General features: G+C 44.6%; 1 protein-coding gene across 2 annotated transcripts in view; it reads left to right on the top strand.

Annotated features, from left to right (window-relative positions):
* Positions 1–20,541, top strand: part of LOC309637532 (uncharacterized protein) — a 413,691-nt gene that overhangs the window by 169,767 nt on the left and 223,383 nt on the right. The window lies entirely within an intron of this gene.

The raw sequence follows: 20,541 nt of genomic DNA, 5'->3' as shown, positions 1-20,541 counted from the left end.
GCGTGTGTGTGTGTGTGTGTGTGTGTGTGTGTGCGCACACTTTAAAAAATGTGTTACATTTTTGGCAAAGATAAATACTTACTTGAGCAGTTTTGGACTGACTTCGTTATGATATCAGAACTTATCTCATATTACAGATATCTATTTACCTGGGTAATTTGACCCTTCTCTCCTGGTTTCTAATCATTAATCTTGATTTCATGAAATCAAGCAAGAGAACGGAATGACATCTCTGTGATACTAATAGTGTAGATTCATTTCAGTAGGTTGGTTTGATCTTCTCTTTTAAGAGAGTTGTCTTGACAACCTGACCTTCTTTTCAGCCTGCTATTATCTGAAAAATAGCCTTTGTTATTCTTTGGAACTTTTCCACTTTGTTTGGCCTCCAGTATTTTTATCATTGTTCAGACATTTAGCTTTGCCCCCATGGAAGTATAGACTTTTTTTTTTTTTTTTGGCAAGTCTCAATGTACTTGCCAAAATACAATAGCAATTATTAGCTAATCATTACTGTGTGCTGAGCAGATAAAAGCTCTTTAAAATGAGTGTAGGTTTGTTCTCCAGTGACAGTAATTCACGGACTCAGTTTTATCCATCATTATATGGCAGCAACTGAGGCTGAAGCTTGACTTGAACCTCAGAAAGAAGATGAGAGGAAAGGAAATACATATGGGGATGAGTGTGCAGTTTCAATAAAACCGGACACTCTGTCCCATGCCTGTGTCTTGGGTAGTTCCTGTCTCCCTACCCCATCCCCACGCTAGCATGGCTGACTGTGGGCCTGGTGGACTGAATGGGTGGATAGATGAGCCCACGTGTAGCATGGACATTTGTTATGTTTTGTAGCCACAGAGAATCTTCTGCAAAGTCTTAGGAGTATTTTCACACTATGAACACTTCCTATCCAAGGCTGGAGTCGAATACTAACTTTCTTAGACTTTCTTGCTGCTGGGTGGAGAGTCATGTGACTCAGGCTCAGTCACTGAGATGCAGACCCAGGAGAGACTCTGAGGTGACGTGGCAAGAGGAAGCAAGCTGGACACAGAGTCCGTTTTCTGGGGAGTATTGTGGTGGAGGCAGCTGGCTTTTGGGGACAGTTGTAGGGCAGGATTCCTGGTGGTCACGGTCCAGCCAGTGGACAGGATGCAGTGTGTGTCCCCCAGAGGCCGTGGACCTTCACTGGGGCAATTCTGAAATGAGCTTTAGACCAGTTAACTACCTGCTCTGACCAGTTAACTACCTGCTCCGTAGCCTCTCAGCTGCCCTCTTAAATATAATTTTTTTTAACTTATTTAAAAATGTATTTACATTTGGATTGTATAACGTGATTTTATTTTTAAGGTGTACAGTGTGATGTTTTGAATATACGTATACGTTGTGAAATGATGACCACAATCAAGTTAAATAACACACCCGTCACAGCACAGTTACCTTTTTTTTTTTTTTTTTTTGTGACACGAACACCTAAGATCTTCTCTCTTAACAAATTTCAAGCATGCAGTACAGCATTATTAACTATAATCACCATGCTGTACATTAGATCCCTGGAACTTACTTATCTTAAAATTGAAAATTTTTACCCTTTGACCAGCATCTCCCCTTTCCCCCACTCCTAAGCTTCTGACAATCATTCTACTCTCTGGTTGTATGAGGGTGACTTTTTTAGATTCCACGTATAAGTGAGATCGTAAAGTATTTGTCTTTCTGTGGCTGGCTTATTTCACTTTGCATAATGTCCTCCAGGTTCATCCATGTTGTCACAAATGGCAGGATTTCCTTCTTTTTTATGGCTCTTTTATAGGAAAACACATAAAGGAATTGGTGTGAGAAGAATCTAAACAGTCTTCCATAGAGTTTTACTGAGCAGTGAACTTGGACATGTGTGTAATTAATTATAACAGTTATAGCACAGCCTTCTCACTTGGGACAGGTAAAGTCTTTTAGCCAAGGGAGGTAGCGAGAGGCTCATCTCCATGTGTGACTCTTGGCTCTTTGGGGGTCATTCATTTCTTAGGCTCCACCCTTGATTTGGCGTGCTTTCATTTGCTGCTGGCCATCTCTGTCTAGAAGCAGGCTGATCACAGGAAGGCAGCTTGGGAGCTGTGTCTCTTTGTGGTTTAAGTTAATTTTCTGGCGACTGAGGCTTTCTGTGCCATCAGTGTCGCTGAAGTTGCGGCATTTTCTGGTGCTGCCCCTGGGCCTTGCCCCAGCCCTGCTGCTTTGAGTCCTCTGCTTGAGGAGCACATGTGTTCTCGGTTGTCCGAAAAAACCGTGAGTGTCGCCAATCACACTTCGTACCCCAGTGCTCAGTTGTACTGGGCTCGTATATCTCGTGTTCTGCGTGGCAGGTTGTGCTAAGCTGAGCTGCCCTTGGATTCTCTTCCTAGGCTATTTCTTTTTTTTTTTTTTTTTAAGTTATCTGCCTTCCCTAGAGTGTAAGCTGCTTGAAGACAGGAATCCTGCCTTGGCCCCTTCTTTGTCCTCAAGCTCAGAAGTAGCGCTAGGCACATTTCCACTACTGAAGGAGGCATCAGAACCCCGGTGCTCTGAGGGACCTCAGTTTTGGCTGCATGAACCCAGAGATATTGACATTGCCTGACGATCTCTCTGGACTTACTTGGCCCCTTGGTCACACTGACCAGTAACCAAACCTATCCGTTTGGTCTCCAAGTGAGACCTGGCCTTATCTTCCAGTGACGTGTCTGTGATCTTATAAATCCCCTCATGACCCCTTTTACTAAGGCTTACGAAGGTATTTAGATACCTCCTTTGGCCTTTTTGGGCACGTGCTTGTTTGGGCTCTTAAGGAACAAGATTCCTTTTTTAATGACATTTTTCCTTTCTTCCTTTTTTCAAAACAGTTCCCATTTCTTCCACAGCTGCTGGAAAGTGGACAAAATAGTTGTTCTTAGTCAACTAAAGTCACATTGTGCAGTTTAAACTGCTGTGGTCCTAGAAAACAGCATAAATAAACAATAGGCATTGAAATCCTTTAAATTGTATCTATCCATGCTGAGTGGATTACATCTGCATAAAATACAAATAATTGAGTGAAAAGTAAAATACATGTTATTATACAATTCAGTTCCATAACTACAAGTATCTGAATATTCAGGAATACATCCAAACCACAGAATATTTAATTGTGAGAGTCACAAAGGACCTTAAAATTTTTCTTACACCATATATCTATGCCATAAACTGACATCTAGGCAGTTTCATATATCAGACAAAAGACTTGTATCCAGAATATAGGAAGAATTTGTACGACTTTATAATAAGAAGCAAAGTACCCCAGTAAACATGGGCTAATATTTGAATAGACGCTTCAAAAGTAAGATTTACCAATGGGCAATAAGAACATGAAAAGATGGTCAGGGTAATTATTCATTAGAGAAATGCAAGTTAAAACCACAGTGCCATAACGCTCCAGGCCCATGTGGCTAAAGTGAAAAAGACTGACCATACCAAGTGCTGGTGAAGATGGGTGGAACCAGAACTCTCATACACTGCTGGAGGGAATATAAAATGCTACAGACACTTTAGCAAATGTTTAATGGTGCTTTTTTAAAGAGTTAAAAATACACCTACCATGTGATCAGCCATTCCACTCTTAGGTACTTACCCATGAAAAGTAAAAACACGTCCTTATAAAGACTTGTACCCACATTTCCATGGCAACTTTATTTCTAGTAGCCCAGATAGAAATGACCCAAGTATCCATCAATAGGCAATGGCTTAGTCATATAATGGAAAACTAAGCAGCAATAAAAAGGAGTCAACTACTGATACAACAATTTGGATGAATCTCAAAATCATTACACTGAGTGAGAAAGGCCAGACCAAAAAAAAGTATATAATGTATGATTTCATTTATGTAAAATTCTAAAAAATGCAAGCTAATCTATAAAAATGGAAAAAGCACATCAGTGGTTGCCTGGGGACAGGGATGGAGGAAGGAATGAATTACAGAAGGACGCAGGGAACTTTTGCCAATATTGCTTTTGTCCACATTACATGTAGTGCATTTTCCCCCTACATTCCTGATGAGGAAGACATATTTGAAACTGATATTTCTTTTTTGTATTTCCTATCTACATTATTTCTATATAAGAAACTTGCTTGGATGCTTGTCTTTTCTCCATGGTTCCTGAGTTGTTTTTGTCATCCATCATAAATGGGTAGTTCACAGTTAGTGAGAATCTTTTATACTTTTTCTTTTACTCAACACACTGTATATGCCTAACCAATCTGGGCAAAACTATCCTTCCCCCTTTTAAATGACCCAGAAATTCAATAAAAATGATGCAGTGAAGAAAAACAGCTTTGTGTGCCTGAGAGAAGCCACCCAATAAAATTATATCTTTAATTTTCAGCCTGACCTCTCTTGTAATTTGTTTGAAATTTCATGATTTCAAAAGAAATAGACTGTTCCTTGAGGAATGCATCATCCCCTTCCCCATGCGAGATTCGGGAAACCAAAGCTCTGAGTCTAATAATCCGATGGCAACAGCAGCCTTGCGATTTGCTGTGCATTTCTATGCCCACAAAGAGTGGGAACTGATTGTATCCGATTTTGGTCATCATCATGACCAAAGTTACCTCTTGGTCTTTCTCTGAATTTGAAGAAGTCATGGCATGGTTCATTGTCTCTCAAACATTAACATGCATACAAATCACATGAAGGTCCTTTAAAAAGGCAGGTTCTAATTCAGTAGAGCCAGGGTGGAGCCTGAGATTCTTAATTTCTAACAAGCATCTGAGTGTTGCTCAGGCTGCTCGTGTATGGAGCGCCCTTTGCATAACAAGGGCGTAGATGACACCAAAATATTGGGCTGGCCAAGAAGTTCATGTGGGTTTTTCTCCATAAGATGTTATGGAAAACCTGAACTGACTTTTTGGCCAACCCAATAGCACACAACCCTCCTATTATTCATTTGCTTTTACAATAAATTCCTCAACTTAGAAAATGTTTAAAGTAGAACATTCAAAACGTCGACCAGTTTTTAAGTCTTCATTATGAAGTCGTCATCATGAACCATGTTGTCTGATGCTCTTCCGAAAGATGACACCAGCCAGGAGGCAGAGCTAGTTAAAGGGCCAAAGGGAGTAAAGAGACAGGGATGATAGAGTGTCTGTCTCCAGCCTGTGCTGTGTATGGGATACTGGGTTTGTGTTCAAGCTGGATGTCAGGTCAGTCTGGGGGAGTACATTGCATCCTTAGCCTCAGTTTTTAACCATCCCTGTATCCGTGCCCTTTTCCTTACAGCTTTGCAGTGGAGTGGTGGCAGTCCTACTAGACTTTGGGCTTGGTCATGTGACTGACTTTAGCCAATGGGGTGTTAGCAGATATGACAGAAGCAGAGGTTCAACTGGACTTGTACATTGAGACTTTGACCTCCTGCATCTTTACCATTGCCATGAGAATGCCGTGCACCGGTGAGCCCCCTGGCCTCAGGATGAGGATGAGGGGCATGTGGAACATAGCCACCTCTGGCTGAATTCAGTGTAGATCAGCTCACCGTGGCCAACCTTCAGATACTTGAACTATAGGTGGTCATTGTTTTAAGCCACTCAAATTTGAGTTGGTCTGATACACAGCATTAGCTTCCTGACTCACTGGAGTAGTGTGTCTGATACAGGAGGGCATAGCTAGAGGTGGGTGGTAAGGTCCTGGGGGCCAGATCAGGAGCTGAAGATCCAGAAAAAGCAAGAAAAGATATAGCAGAAGGTCAAAGCAGGTGAAACAGAATGGAGTTCCAGCTAATGCCATCCGCTGGCTTTTGAAAGATTTTTGGTGCATCATTGCATGGATTGGTGAGATATACGTAAAGGTGAGCTGAGATGAGATAGGTGGACATTGTTTTGAGCCAACCAGGACTAGACCCGACACAACAGGATACTGTTTTCTTGTTGAGTTCTTGGACTGCTTGTATCATGGAGCAAAGATAGAGAAAAAGAGGGTCGGGAGAAAACACTTCATTGACTAAATGTGAGAATGAATTAACTGAATAACTTGTATCTTCTCATGTTGCTCGTCTGCTTGTGATGACAGAACAACATTTCTTCCATGTAACTGATAGACAGTGCATGAGGGTTTCGCTGAATCACTAGGCGGGTGGTACTTGGGCTGTAAGTCCTGGGTTGGCCCACTCCATGTATAGGACATTCTTGAAACTGCTTTAGTAATTCGCTTACTAGCTCATTCATTCTTTTGGATGTGCTTGTGAAGCTATTATGTGCCTTCATAGAGCTCATAGTCCTGCAGGGAAGAAATACATTGATTGTTTGATGACAGTTGTTGTAAGTGTTAGAAGGGGGGAATCACAGTGAGTTCTGTGCTTGGAAAGAATGGGTACTTGATGGAGTCTGGGGATCAGTGAAGGTGTCTCTGAGAATAAAATGATGTTTAAGTTGAAATCTGAAGTGAGCAGGAGGAGACATCTAGGCACTGGGGACAGTATATGCAAAGGCCCTGAAGGTGGACGATGGATGGCTTATTTGAGGAAGTAAGCGGTCAGTTTTGCTGAACAGCGGACAGTGGGCAGGTGCGTGATCAGCTATGACCAGGTTAAGGGTTTGGGATGTATTCTAAGAGCAATCAAGAGTAACTGAAGAGTTTCAGGCAGGGGAGCAACATTATTAGATTTGTATTTTAAGAGATCACTCAGGATGCGACGTGGAGAATGGGTTGGAAAGGGGTAAAAATGGAAAATAGCTCTTGCAGTGATCCAGGAAAAAGAAAATGTTGGCTTGGACTCTAATGGTTTTAGTAGATGTGGAAAGCTTTGGGTGGGTCCTAGAGATATTTAGGAAGTAGAATCGATGGTTCTTGACATTAACTGGGATGTGGTGGATGAGGAAGGAGGAAGATTGCCTTTGAGTTTCTGCCTTGTAACAACTGGTGGTGCTATTCACGGAGACAGAGGACTTTGGAGAAAAATGAGTCGGGAATTGGTCAAGAGTTTAGTTTTAGACATGTTGACTTTGAGGTACTTGTGGTATATGGGGACTTGCCAAGTAGACAACTGAGCATATTGTTCTTCAGTGCAGAGGAGACGCATGAGCTGGATACATAAATTTGCAAGTCATTGGCATAATGATGGTCATATGGAAGCCAGGAGACAGAGTATGAAGCCAGGGGAAGAGGTGGTAGAGATATCCTTGGGGAGTATCACAGTTTAAAGGAGGATTAGTGGGCAAAGGAAGCCAAGAAGGTAAGAGGCAAACCACAAGAATGCAGTGCCGTGGAAGATAAGGATAGGACAGAGGGGTCAGCTCTGCTGAATGCAGTTGAGAAGATTAGGAAGCTGAGCAGTGACACTTGTCTGTTGGATTGAGCAACAGGGAAGTCATTCATAAACTTGGCAGTAGTCACCTGGCAAGACAGAGGCGGAAGCCAGGTTATAGTGGGTTAATGAGGGAATAGAGGTAAGAACGTAAAGAGGGAGAAAGCTGATTAGAATAAGAACATAGCTTCCAAGCACTCACAATTTCTGTTTCGTGCAGAGGCAAGCCTGATGTGTGTGGCAGTAGGAAAAGACCTACATGAGCTGAAAAAATGTTGATGGATAGCTCAAAGAGTAGACATTGTCTTTACCAGTGTAATTTATAGTTAAGTTGCATTGGTTCAGATGTCAAGAACTCATGATTTGGATAGTGGCTTTGCTCAGAATTGCCTATAATTTTGTTATAATAATATTTGTCTTTGTATAAATAAGATTAATGGGGATGGTTGCCATATTTGGAAGGAAACGGTTTGTGTACATCTTTTCATACAACCATTGATTTGATGATGATGACCTGTCTTTCCCATTTCTGTTGGATACGAAGTTCCATACAGGCAGAATCCTGCCTATTCTCTCATAATTGGGTCTTTATCACTCAGAACAGCATCTGGTGCAAGGAAGGGGTTCAGCTACTGTTTGGTGAGTGAATGGATACTAGGTGTTTCTCTCTGATTCTAGGAGTTACTCTGCACTCAGAAGAAACACAGTGGTACCTAGGCAACAATACTCAATGCGTCTGACCTCTTTGACAGTTGAGTAGTTCAGGCTTGACATTTTACCAATCAGCCCAAGTCAGGGAGGTTATACTGTTCTGGAAAACTCACCATTGAAACAAGCTCAGCGTGACTTCGACTGGGCCAGATGGAATTCTGCTTTCCAGAAACCTTGAGTAAATAGCAAGTAAGTGGAGTACTGCAAAAGGTGCTTGTTTGCATTTGCTAGCACACCCTTGCTATTACCCAGCTGATAAAGGGAGCGTGCTCAGAATGTGAGGGCACAGAGCTGAGTGGTACGTGAGGAGCCCCAGGAGTGTAGAAAGCTCTCCTGCAGTTCCTCCTCAGTGCTAGCAAGGCTATGAGAGACACTGGGTTTGGCTGTAACAAGTGCTCTCAGTTTTTACTTAATCAGAATTTGCATTGTTTTTGTTCATTATGGTATTAAAGTGTGAATGTTGCCTCCATGTGCTGTGGAAATAACAAAGTCCCGAAACAGTTGGTTTTATCTGTAGCACCTTCTGTCTTAGAATCTCCCAGGATCTCATAAGCTGATAATGTTCTTTCCAAATGAGCTATTTTGTAATCACACTCCACATGATTGTTTAAAATGATTATTATTGTTTCACCTTAATATAAAAAGATGCATTTGCTAATAGAAAGCTGAGTTTACCCAGCGATGCTTGTGTTAACTGCCTCATGGCTCATCAAGGTCTGTGGGACTCTGGAGATGGGGAAATGCAAATGTTAGTTTAGGGTTCTGTACATTTCAAGAAAACGAGGAGCTAACTTTCCGTATCCAAAGATGCATTTTACTGTTCTACTCCAGTGCTCAGATTAGGGCATTAACCTCGGCAAAAGGAAGGAAGGATGAAGTGCAGGGAGGGCGCTCGTTCAGGGAAGGTTTGGGGCATGAGGATCAAGTGACAACTGGAGATGCATTCGTTTCTCCCCACCCCCCAACCCAGGGTTTAGGATTAGCATCAGATTTCCAAAACTCTGATGCCCTTCTTGTCCAGCATCCCTGAATTTCCACCACATGTTGGACCTGGGCTTTTGTTTTGTTCTGATTACTGTAAGCAGATATCATCTTACTCGAGAGATCATGTCACTGGCTGATTTTCATGACCCCCTGCATTGACTCAATCCCTGCCTGGTACTCCTTGATACTTTCCTGACAATGCCCAGCCTGCTTTTAGGTCCACAATTTTGTGATGTGCTTGGAGATTCCTGTCTAATCATCCGTCTGCTCACTTTGTACCAAGACTCTACATTATGTAGGTCAAAGCTCCACAATTTTTTTACTAACCATATATGGTAGTTTTCCTATTCTGAAATCACCTCCACTTCATCCCTGAGATGACTAACTCTCTAAATCAGGGTTGGCAAACTTTTTCTATAAAGGAGAGAGTAAATATTTTAGGCTCTGTGGGCCATATGGTCTGTGTTGCAGCTGTTCATCTCTACCATGGACGTGCACATGCCACCTTATGCAATATGTAAGTGAATGGGTGTGGCTGTGTGCCAATAAAACTTTATTTATAAAAACGAGTGGTGGGATGGACTTGGCCTGTGGGCTGTAGTCTGCTGACCCTGTTTCTAAATCATAGCTCCCACAGTTTCTCTCTTCTCATGATGTTGAAACAGGCATACACTGGGCTCTGATATGTCTTCACAGTTAGGATAATTTCCAGCTTACTTGTCATTCTCTCCCTTTCTACATAGTCAACTGGGAATCTTGAAATCTTTTTAGGGTAATAGCATCATTTCAGTGGCCTCATCATCTGGCTCTTTCTGATCTCATTTTCTGCTCTTCTCTCCCTCCATCACTCTGCTTTGATTCCCTTGGCCTCCTTGCTGTTCCCTGAAAATACTAGGTGTGCTCCTGCCTCAGGACCTTGGCACCTGCTGTTCCCTATGCCTGGAATGGTCTTCCCCCAGATCACCACAAATACCACTCCATCCTCTTCAAGTCCCTACTGACATGGCACCTTCTCAGCGAGACCTATTGTCTTGGTCAGTGTCCAGTCAGAAACACAGGAACAGCTAGGCATTTCATACAGAATTTAATAGAGGAGATTGGTTATGAAATGAAAGGCTTGGAGGAGCAGAAGGGATAGGTGAGCTTATACAGAGATCCGTGACCAAGGAGGGCTGGATGAGGAAAGGGGAAATGGTGTAACCCAGAGCCCATGCTCCTTGTGCCACGGAGCCGGCTGCTGCTGGACTCACCACCACCAGTGCCTCGCAGGAAGACCAGACTCTTCACTTCCATTGGTGCCTGGGCTCTAGAAGGGACCTGCACTTGATGTTATCACTGCCAGAGCCAGAGCCATTAACTGCTGCTGTTAATGGACCACTCTGTCTGATCAGGGACCCGAGAGCCCTCTACTCAACCTTGGTAGCTGCAGGTTCTTGAAGCACCACCAGAACCAGAAAGAATACTGCGCTCTCCTCCTTCCCACTTTCCAGTCTCCCACTGGTGCCTCCTGTTGGCGGGGGGTGCACTGGCAGAACCTAGCCAGTCCTAGCTGCAAGGGAATCTGGAAAATGTAGGTTGTAAGCTTCCAGCCCCTTGCTACAGAGAGCTGACCCTGGAAGGACTAGAATAGGGCAGAGACACATTGAGTCAATCATCAGAGTGTCCTGTCCACTCCGTATAAATTGGCAGCTCTCCACAATCCATCCCTTTTCCCTGCTTTATTTTTCTCCATAGCTTGTGTCACTGCCTAACATATGATTTACGTACTTTGTTGTTTATGACCTGTCTCCTCTCCTAGAATGTTAGCTCGATGACAGCAGTGATTTTGTTCACACTTGTACCCCCATTTCTAGAACGTTGTCTGGAATACAGGGGACATTGAGTAAATATTTGTAGAATGAATGAATGAATTCCTTCACAGCACCGAAGGTCTACTCCTGGAAACTTCTGTGGTTCATGGAGCCCAACTTGACAGCTTTAAAGAATCATAGAAAATAAAGCATCAGGAGAAAGTCTCTCCCTTTTTCTCTTCTCTTGTTCTCTCATGTATATGTACATTATATTTACATTTCCCCCCCCTCTAGAAAGCATCTGCTTTGAAACACTGACCATTTTTATTGGCATTGTAAACCTGCTCAGAGAGGGAACCCTACACCTGTATCTCCTTCTTCAGTTCTTGGGCAAATGTTGCCATGTCTCTGAAGAGTTTTATGAGTTTGCCAGGGCTGCTGTAACAAAGTGTCACAGATTGGGTGGCTTAAACAACAGAAATTAATTTTCTCGCAGTTCTGGAAGCTGGAAGTCCAAAATCAAGGCGTCTGCAGAGTTGGCTCTGAGAGCCTTCGGGGAGGGGTCCTTCCTGGTCCTCTCTTCTTGGCGTATCAGTGGTCATCTCCTCCCTGTGTCTCTTCACATCATCTTCCCTCTGTATGTGAATGTGTCCACATTTTCTCTTCTGATAAGATCACCAGTCATATCAGATTAGGATGCACCCTCATGACCGTATTTTAATTTAATTACCCTTGAAAGGTACAGTTTTAACTCCAATATGGTTCTCTTTTGGGGTTCTTGGACGTTATGACTTCAACATCTGACTTTTGGGAGGGACGCAGTTCAACTGAGAACAAGAGTCAAGGCAGATCCTTGCTCAAGTTCCCTAGCTTTCTGCCTGCATTTCATCTTGCCAGTTTTTGAACCAGAACTTATAGGTTTGAAATGGAAAACCTTTTTCACTTACAATCTTCCATGTTTTATTTTTCCAGTTTCCTCCTAAATCACTGGGGGAATATGGTGACATATTCCCCCAGTGATTTATATCACTGGGGGAATATGCTTGTTGTCCTGTTTTCCTGAACCAGGAAGCTTCTGTGCATGTCTTCACAGGTGGGGGTTGGACGGTTTCTTTCTTTACAAGCACTGTCTACAGCTGATTGGGTGAGTATAGGTGCCCATCAAGAGCTCAGATGTCAGCCATTCCAGCCAAAACGTCAGGGTTCCATTGGCAAGGAAAGGGGTTCTGTGCGTGTCCTGCACTTTAGCCCTGTGATGACTGTTTCAGCAGACTGATAAAGCAGATTGCATAGCAGGGGTCACCTCGGACCATGAAATTACACAGCATCTTTTGACTGGTGATGCTGGTCCTGTGTTTATAAGTCAGTGTTCCATTAGGGAGGGTCTCGATTTGGTAGCTAGTGGGCGAGCCAGCACCTATGAGGTAGGGAAAGGTTCAGCAAGAAGACGTCCCCTCTTTGACCTGTGACCTGTCATGGAACACACAGCTGAGCTCTCATCTTGTCTGCGTGCAGCCTCGTTCTACGAATAGGCCACCAGATATCTTTCCATTCTCTCCTCGAATATTGAGTGACCTTGGAAGTAGCCTAACCTGTCTTGGGACATTGAAGATAGAGAAAACAAATGGGGGAGACAGACCTGCTGGTTCCTGCTATTGATCAGAGGCTTGAATGAAGGCTCATTATGAGCTGGAGAGATGTGTCAGACACGGGTGTCAAGGGTGGATAAACTCAAAACAGACCCTGGCAGCAGAGAGAAGTGATGACAGCAACAGCAGCAAGACACACACACCAGAAACCGCTGTGCGTTCTTTGGGATAGTTTATTCTGGGTATTTGGCCATTTCTCCCCAGTCATGGGAAGCTACATAAGAGAGACGCTTCCTAGAAATCAATCATCTAGTTACGCCCGTTCCCTCATTGGATAAAATGAGGCCAAGAGGGATGAAATAACTGCCCACGATCCCACAGGGGGTTTGCAGCACCAAAGGGATGCTCAAACCATGTCTGAGCCAATTGAAATCCAAGTTCCTTCTGCCCCTTTCTTCAGCTTCTGCCCCTTGCCCAGCACGGGGTCTCAGGGTCCTAGCATTAGACTCTGCAGGGTGAAGACCCTGGCTCCAAGCAGACCAACACAGTTCTAGAAAGAGCCCAGAACGAAAGACAGACCCACATGAGTTCAAGTCGCTGACACTTATCAGACACGTGAGTCGGGCATTCCACTTTAACTGCCGGAAACTTAACATCCTCATTAAAAAAAAAAAAAAAAAAGGACATACTAATGCTTGTTCACCTTGCTTGTCTGGGAGGATGTGATATTAAAATCAGCCCGTGGACACACTTGTAGGTGCCTGTTACGACGCGTGCTCTCCCAGAGGAGTAATCTCTGAGTCTATTCATATCTAATAATGCTGCAGCCAGAAATAGTTAATCAGATTGTCCTAGCAAGCCCAGGCCCCAGAGCCATGCATTGTGATTAGAAGGAGTGGCATGGGACTCCCCCGGCGGTCCAGTGGTTAAGACTCCGCACTTCCACGATAGAGGGTGCGGGTTCAGTCTCAGGTCGGGGAACCAAGATCCCGCATGCCGCGCGGTGCAGAAAGTAAACAAACAAATGTATGTATGTATGTGTGTGTGTGTGTGTAGTGTATGATGGAACTTAAAATAAATAAATAAATAAAAAGGGAGTGGCGAATTCATCAGGGTTCTCTAGAGAGATGGAACCAATAGGATGTATGTATCTATAGAGAGAGATTTATTTTGAGGAATTGGCTCATGTGACTGTGGGAGGCTGTTGAGTCCCAAGTTTGCAGGCTAGGCTGGCAGGCAGGCTGGAGACGCAGGCAAGAGTTAATATTGGAGCTTGAGTCCCGAGGCAGTCTGGAAGGCAGAATTCCTCCATCCTTGCAGAACCTCAGTCTTCTCTCTTCCGGCCTTCAAATAACTGGATGACGCCCACTTACATGATGGAGGGTGAGCTGCTTAACTTAGAGTCTCCTGATTTCAGCGTTAATTACATCTAGAGAATTCCTTCACAACAGCATCTAGACCGGTGTCTGACGTAAAGCTGGGCACCATGGCCCAGCCAAGGTGACACATAAGATTAACCATCACAGGTGGAGAGTTCCAGAGTCTGGAGCATTTGGGGGATGGAGCGTGGACCGCCTGAAAGGGAAGGAGGAGAGGGGTGGTGTAGAAGTACAGGGCCGGAGGAGCCAACAAGGCTCAGCTGCAGAATGTCAGGCCTGTCCTGAAGCACTCGTTTCGCTGAGAACCAGACTTTATCTTACAGCCCTGGGACGAGTCAGGTTCTTGCTTCTCATCTCTGATCAGAGAAAGCACAAAGGAAGGGGAGCGAGGTGGCGCCCCCCTTGCTGTTCTCCAGTACCTTCCGTCCGTAACTGGCTCCCGTTCCCTTTTCCCACCCTCTGCCCCACCGGTGGCAACCTGCCAGAGGGCTGTGCCACCTTGGAAGGCCTTCTCTATCTGTGGGAGGAAGGAGGCTTGATCTTAGCGTCACACTGCAGTTGTCATTTCCTTGGAAGGTCGCAGGCTCTGTTGATCTCTGATTCTTTTTTTGTGTAGCCGATTCCAAACAACAGTTGCTTACGTTGCAGATTAGATCAGTGGATGGTTAAAAGGGGGAAAGCAGGTCTGGGTGTTCTTGTCAAAGGGGAGAGAAATTGGCACTTTCTTTAAGAATGCCGCCACGTGTATAATTCTGTGTATTACTCATTGCCCACCCATCACGGCTTTGCATGATCCTCCCTCCCTCTCTTCCCCCTATTTCTACCTTCTTTCTCCCCTTGCTTCCTTCCTCCTTCCTTTCGCCTCCCCTCCTTCCTTCCATAAATGTTTATCAAGTGCGTACTATGTGCCAGGCCACTGGGCAGTGTAACGGTGTAACAGTAGTGAGCAAAATAAACATAGACCTGTCATCACGGAGCTTCAGTTTTGGAGAAAGCGTGGCAGAGACAGTTATTGAACACATAAAGCCACAAGTAAATAGTCATAAATCACGGTAGGTGCTATGAAGGAAGGGTTTTGAGGCCATGGGACCCTTCGGCAGGGGGACTTGATCTAGTCCTTGTTGTGGAGGAAGGAAGAGAAAGTGGCCTTAGAGCTGAGAGCAGAAGGAAGGGAAGAGTTTTTTAGGTGGAAAGAAGGGCTAGAGCATGACAAAAAAGGTAAAAGTATGTGCCAAAGCCCTGATGTGGAAGGGAGCTGTTCCTACCTACGGAACAGCAAGGACGCCAGAGAGAGCACGTGGGGAGTGGTGAAGGCAGTGGAGATGGGTGGACACGTGGGCAGGGTAGAGCCACGACCTAAAGACCACCAGCCTGACGCATGGAGAACAGGTGGTTGGCGCTGCAGTGCAGCCAGGTGAGAATGATGACTTTGACCTGGGTGATTTCAATGGAGATGGAGACAAATATTTGGAATCCAGAGAAATTTAGGAAGGAAAAGCAGCTCAACTATTTAACTAGCTTCATGACGTTGGACAAGGAAGTCGGTTAACTACCTTGATCTCTGTTTCCTCCAGAGCACAGTGGTGCTGGTATTACCTGCCCTACTTTCTTTGTCCCCAAAGATTTTTCTGATGTCTTCTGGGTATAATTCACCCTGCCAAGCATGGGGCACAGGAAATGAATAGTCAGTGGGCCATGTCCCTGGGGGAGTCACAGTCTATGGAGGAGCAAGTGATTGTCATAAAGTATGACAGGTGCATAACCCTGGTGAACAGGCAGATTGAAGAGAGCCAGAGAAGGGTACCTGACTGTCTTTGCGAGACCAGGGAGGACTTTCAGGAGGAGGTGATGTCTCATTCAACCGTGAAAGGATGAGTAGGAGCTTGCCAGGTGAAGGCTGGTAGAAAGAGTGGAGAAAAGGACATCTAGAAGTGAGGTAATACCTGATAGCAGTGGTTCTTACCAGGGACAATTTTGTCCCCAAATGTCTGGAGACATTTACGATTACCACAGCTGAAGCGGATACTACTGATAGATAGTGGTCAGAGGCCAGAGATCATGCTAAACATCTCACAGTTCACTGGACAGTCCCCCAAATATACAAAGAAGTATCAGTACCTAGCCCCAAATGTCAGCTGTGCCGAGGTGGAGAAACTCTGCTTTTTAAGATAATTGCTGGAATAATACATGTGAAAAGTCTTAGCAAATTAGACAATTCTGTATACGTAAGAAGTCCCTTAAAATTTCCTCATCCTTTATGACATTGTTATCATATGTGACTGAAGAGTGAAAATGACTGTTTCTAATGCACGAAAACCTATACATCAGGACTCGTACTTTATCATTGTGCCCGTATGGTCTGTTGAGAGGCAGGGATGACGTCATGGAGGAATGGGGCAAGAGTGCAGGAGAATGAAGTCCCACTTAGGAGGGTGTGGAATCTGATGCCACCTGGGTGACCTTCTAAGCTGTGTGAGTTGACAGGCTGTTTGACAGGTAATCCCACCTGTTTGCATGTGCAGAGAGGCCGCTAAAACCCATTACTCTCTGCTCTCATTTCTCAGCATCAAATCCCAGATAAAATGAAGCCCAGAATGACCTAAAATAAGGCATAATCATTGGATGCTTTCATTTCTTCCTCCTTTTCCTGAGGAATACTCGAGTTTCTTGGTGTTAGGCTGAGTTCATTTCATCCAAGTTCAGTCTCCTTAAAGGTGGGGAGTGAGGAGAGGTGAAGATCATGCTGTCTTGTCAGGAATACTATTGAATTGCAGGACTCTTTAGATTTTTGAGAGGACTGGATTATTTTAGACAATACAATAACAATAACCACACACTTAAAAAACACAAACAAACAATACAAACCGATTTTCTAAGGCCAAGTAATAGAATGCCACGTGTAACCTGAATGCTCTCTGGTTTCGTGAAATTACAGTTCTCAGATCTGAAACCACCAGGATTAAAGAAGAATGTGCTTCTGACTGTCTGAAATGAAATTTACTTTGCCTTATGGGACGCCTAGCTTTGAGCTCTGTGGTTTCTTTGTAGATATTTCAAACCTACATTCAGCCCCTTGTTTCCAGGGGAGGGTGAATATGGCTCTGAATTATCTTTGATAAGCGTTTCAGTAGATGGCATGTCTTGTGCTGTTTTGTATCTATTCCTTTGAATTATTTCTGCGTGTCTGACAATAATCTCCCTATTCTTAAAATCATTTAATGACCCTCCATTTTCTACTTAATTAAGCACAGACTCCTTAGCCTGTGTTAAAGATATTGGTTGCAAGCAACAGAGTATGACTCAAGCAAAGGGGATAGCTGAGTAAACCAAAGGAAGAGACAGATAATCAAGCCTTGGGAACGATAGGACCCAGGGATGCCCCCAGGGGTCTCAGAGGCCAGAGTTCATGGCCTGTTCTCTAGAAAAGTGCCAGCAAGTGACTCAGGTCCAACCACTCGCAGTGGTTGGGTGTCTGAAGAACACTTGGATTCCCAGAAGAGAGAATCTGATTGGTCCAGCTTGAGTCAAGGGCCTTGCCCTCCACCTTGAACCAATCACTGTGGTCAGGTAGAGGTACTAGAATTGGCTTAGCTGGGTCACATGGTACTTGCTGGCATGTGCTACCAGCAGAAGAGAAGATGCTGGGGGCCACAAGCAAGGCCACTACCAACTGATACTCAGTATTCTCCATGGCTCACCCAGGCCAGGTGATAGATAGGCACCCATTACGTCTACTCTGTTCTTCTACTACGTGTATTTTGTTCTTTATCAAACCTGAACTCTGATTTGGGACATATTCCTGCCTTTGATAACGTCCCTACTCCATACCTTTGTCCATAATGTTTACATTTCCCCACAACTTGGTTCGTCTCCAAAGCACCATGGTCAAGTGCTGTCTCCTCTCTGAAGCCCTGCAGATTCCAGTTGCAGCTGGTTGGGTTTTACACGTTTTGAACTCCTGCAGCCTTTGTTTCTTGACAAAGCCCTGCAGATTCCAGTTGCAGCTGGTTGGGTTTTGCACGTTTTGAACTCCTGCAGCCTTTGTTTCTTGACACTCCAGTTGTGGGTGTGAGGTATGGTAGAATTGGCAGAATGGGGAAGGATGGATGACTCACTGACCACCTCCCCCTACACACACGGTGAGGGGGTCCTCTGGACAGTGTAGCCTCTGAGGGACCGGGTCAGGAACGTGACAGAGAGGGGAGTTCCAATCAGAAGAGAAGGCGGTGTAGGTGAGAGGTTAGGTGGTTAAGTGTAGAAGGCAGTGTAGATGAGAGTCAGACAGGCCTGCATTTGAAGCTGGCTCTGCCACATTCTGACCATGGCACATTGAGTTTATCTTCATGGCCCCTCCCTGTGCCTCATTTCCTACCTACTAAATAGACAGCAGATGCTAACCTCAGTGATCTGTGTATATGTAAAGGGTGGGGCACAGTGGTCAAGGCATAGTGTGGAAATTGGAAATTAGCAGCTTTGATTTCTTAGACCAACGAGTTGTTAAAGTGTAAATTATAATTGTAAGAAGCAAACAAATCAGAAACCTTTGTGAAATCCAAAATATTTTGGGCTAATCTTGCCTTTCTCACTAAAAATAAGGAAGAAAATGTTAGAGAGTATTCATCCCTAAGTACTATATAAAAAAAAGGACCAGTTGGGGCAAAACCTCAAAGAATCACTGCACGTTTTCTTAGCCTCAATATAATATTTTCTCCTTCATTTTAATGAGTTAATGAGACAAAGCAAACCTGAAGTATCAGTTTAACCATTTAAACATGTAAATTGTTTGGAAACTTTGTTTGCTTAAAATTATAAAACATATTTGTCATAGGAAATGGGCTTTATTCCCCTAAGCTATAAAATGAACTTATTGGTCTTATTTTAGTTTAGCCCACTGTTACACATATCATGGAGATATTGTTGCTGATCAGAAAAAAGGGAAAGAAAAGAAACCCTTAAACCACTAGGTCTAAGTTTTCTCTTTAAGGCAAGTAATAGTAAGTAAATGAAGAAGTGCCTTTAATAGATTCATGTCAGAATACAGCATGTATTAGTCCGCTCGGACCATCGTAACAAAACACCAGAGACTGGGTGGCTTAAACAGCAGACATTTATTTTCTCACAGTTCTGGAGGCTGGAAGTCCAAGGTCAAGTTTCCGGTGGGGCTTGATTTCTGGTGGTCACCCTCTTTCTGGCTTGAAGGCAGCACCCTCTCGCTGTGTCCTCACATCCAGAGAGGGGCAGAGAGTGAGAGGAGTTTTCTTGTAAGAACACGAATCTTGTCAGATCAGGGCCCCACCCTTAACCATAACCACTTCCTTAGAGGTCCCATCGCCAAATACAGCCACATGGGAGATGAGGGCTTCATAGGAATTTTGTGGGGGGACACATTCAGCCCATAACACCTCCCAAAGGCTCATTTGTTCACGATAGTAAACGTTCAGTGTTGATTAAGTGGTCCTGATGTTGCCGAGCAGTGGATGTTTAGGTGTAAGTCTTCTTGATCCGCAATGACAGCAGGGGTCCAGATAAGCAGTCCCATCTCAGTGCATCTTTAGGTCTCCACGGAAACATCACTTCCTCAGGAAAGCCTTCCACGCACCCCTGATTGGCTTTGGCTCCCCTGTTATTCACTTTCACAGGACTCTGAACCTCCCCGCCATGGCATTGATCCCTGTTTGTAATTAATTAATGGTTATCTTCCTTCCCGGTGAGGCCTGCAGTCTGGTTTCTGGGTGTAGATACAGCATCGGTCTTGTATCGCCGTAGTATCTCCATCCTGGGCACACGTTTGTGAAATAAACACGTGCTCAAAATTCAGATGCAGCCCCCTTCTGGGAGCTGACAGGGAGATTGTTGGACATCAGCAAGAGGTTTGTACCCTGACAGAGCAGGGGTTTTAATCTTAGCAGCTATACAAGGAAACCAAAGCCAAAACCGAGGTGAATACACTAAAACCAGCATAGCTGGTCTGCAGGTGCACGCTGGGGGCACATGGAGGCCCAGAGGCTTTTGTCCCCCAGCCTCAGTTCAGGCAGCACCCAGAAGAGGGGCTGAGGTCACGGGCAGTCTACTGTCCTGGTCAGGATGGTGGCTCTGGTGCCAGATGGGGCCAGCTGGCTGAGGGAGGGCACGGGGGTTTCTAGTTTGGGAGAACTGACTCGGCTGGTGTGTGTCTGTTGTGTCGCCAAGAGCCTGTGCTTTGGGTTGTGTTTACTTGTGTCTTTGCGTATCACCCTCCTTGTTCAGAGCCCAGCCTTTTGTACCCGTGATTCTGATGCTGAGCGTAGGGACTCAGCAAATGTTTGCTGAACTGTATGGAATCGATGAGGTGGCTGTGGAGGGGAAGTTGAAAGCTTCCCTGGGATTCCAGGTCAGCAACAAGGGAATGTCTTCTTAGGATCCCTCGAAGGACCCCTTTCCTCCCATTTTTGGTTACCTCTTCCAGTTCTAGAAGAAAGCCTAGAACCCCACATCTAGACCTTAAAAGGAAGGAATATCCCACAGCATTGGTTTTCAGGTGTCAGTGTGCCATCAGGATAACCTGAAGCACTGGGTCCCACTCCCAGAGAATCTTATTCAGCACACCAGGAATGGACCCCAGATGAGTGCCTTTTTCATAAGCACTCGGGTGATCAGAGGTAAGCCATCTGGGAACTACACCTGGAATGCTCAGCACCCAGTTACCTGAGGATCTTGGTAAAGTGTAGGTCTAGGGAGGGAGGCTGAGATTCTGCATTTCTCGCAAGCTGCCAGAAGGGAGATGCAGCTGGTCCACACACCACACTCTGAGCAGCAAGGA

This window comes from Balaenoptera physalus (assembly GCF_965194825.1).
Source record: "Balaenoptera physalus genome assembly, chromosome: 11".
Classification (NCBI taxonomy): domain Eukaryota; kingdom Metazoa; phylum Chordata; class Mammalia; order Artiodactyla; family Balaenopteridae; genus Balaenoptera; species Balaenoptera physalus.
Note: the sequence above shows the minus strand (reverse complement) of the source record. Positions and strands in the feature narration are given on the sequence as shown.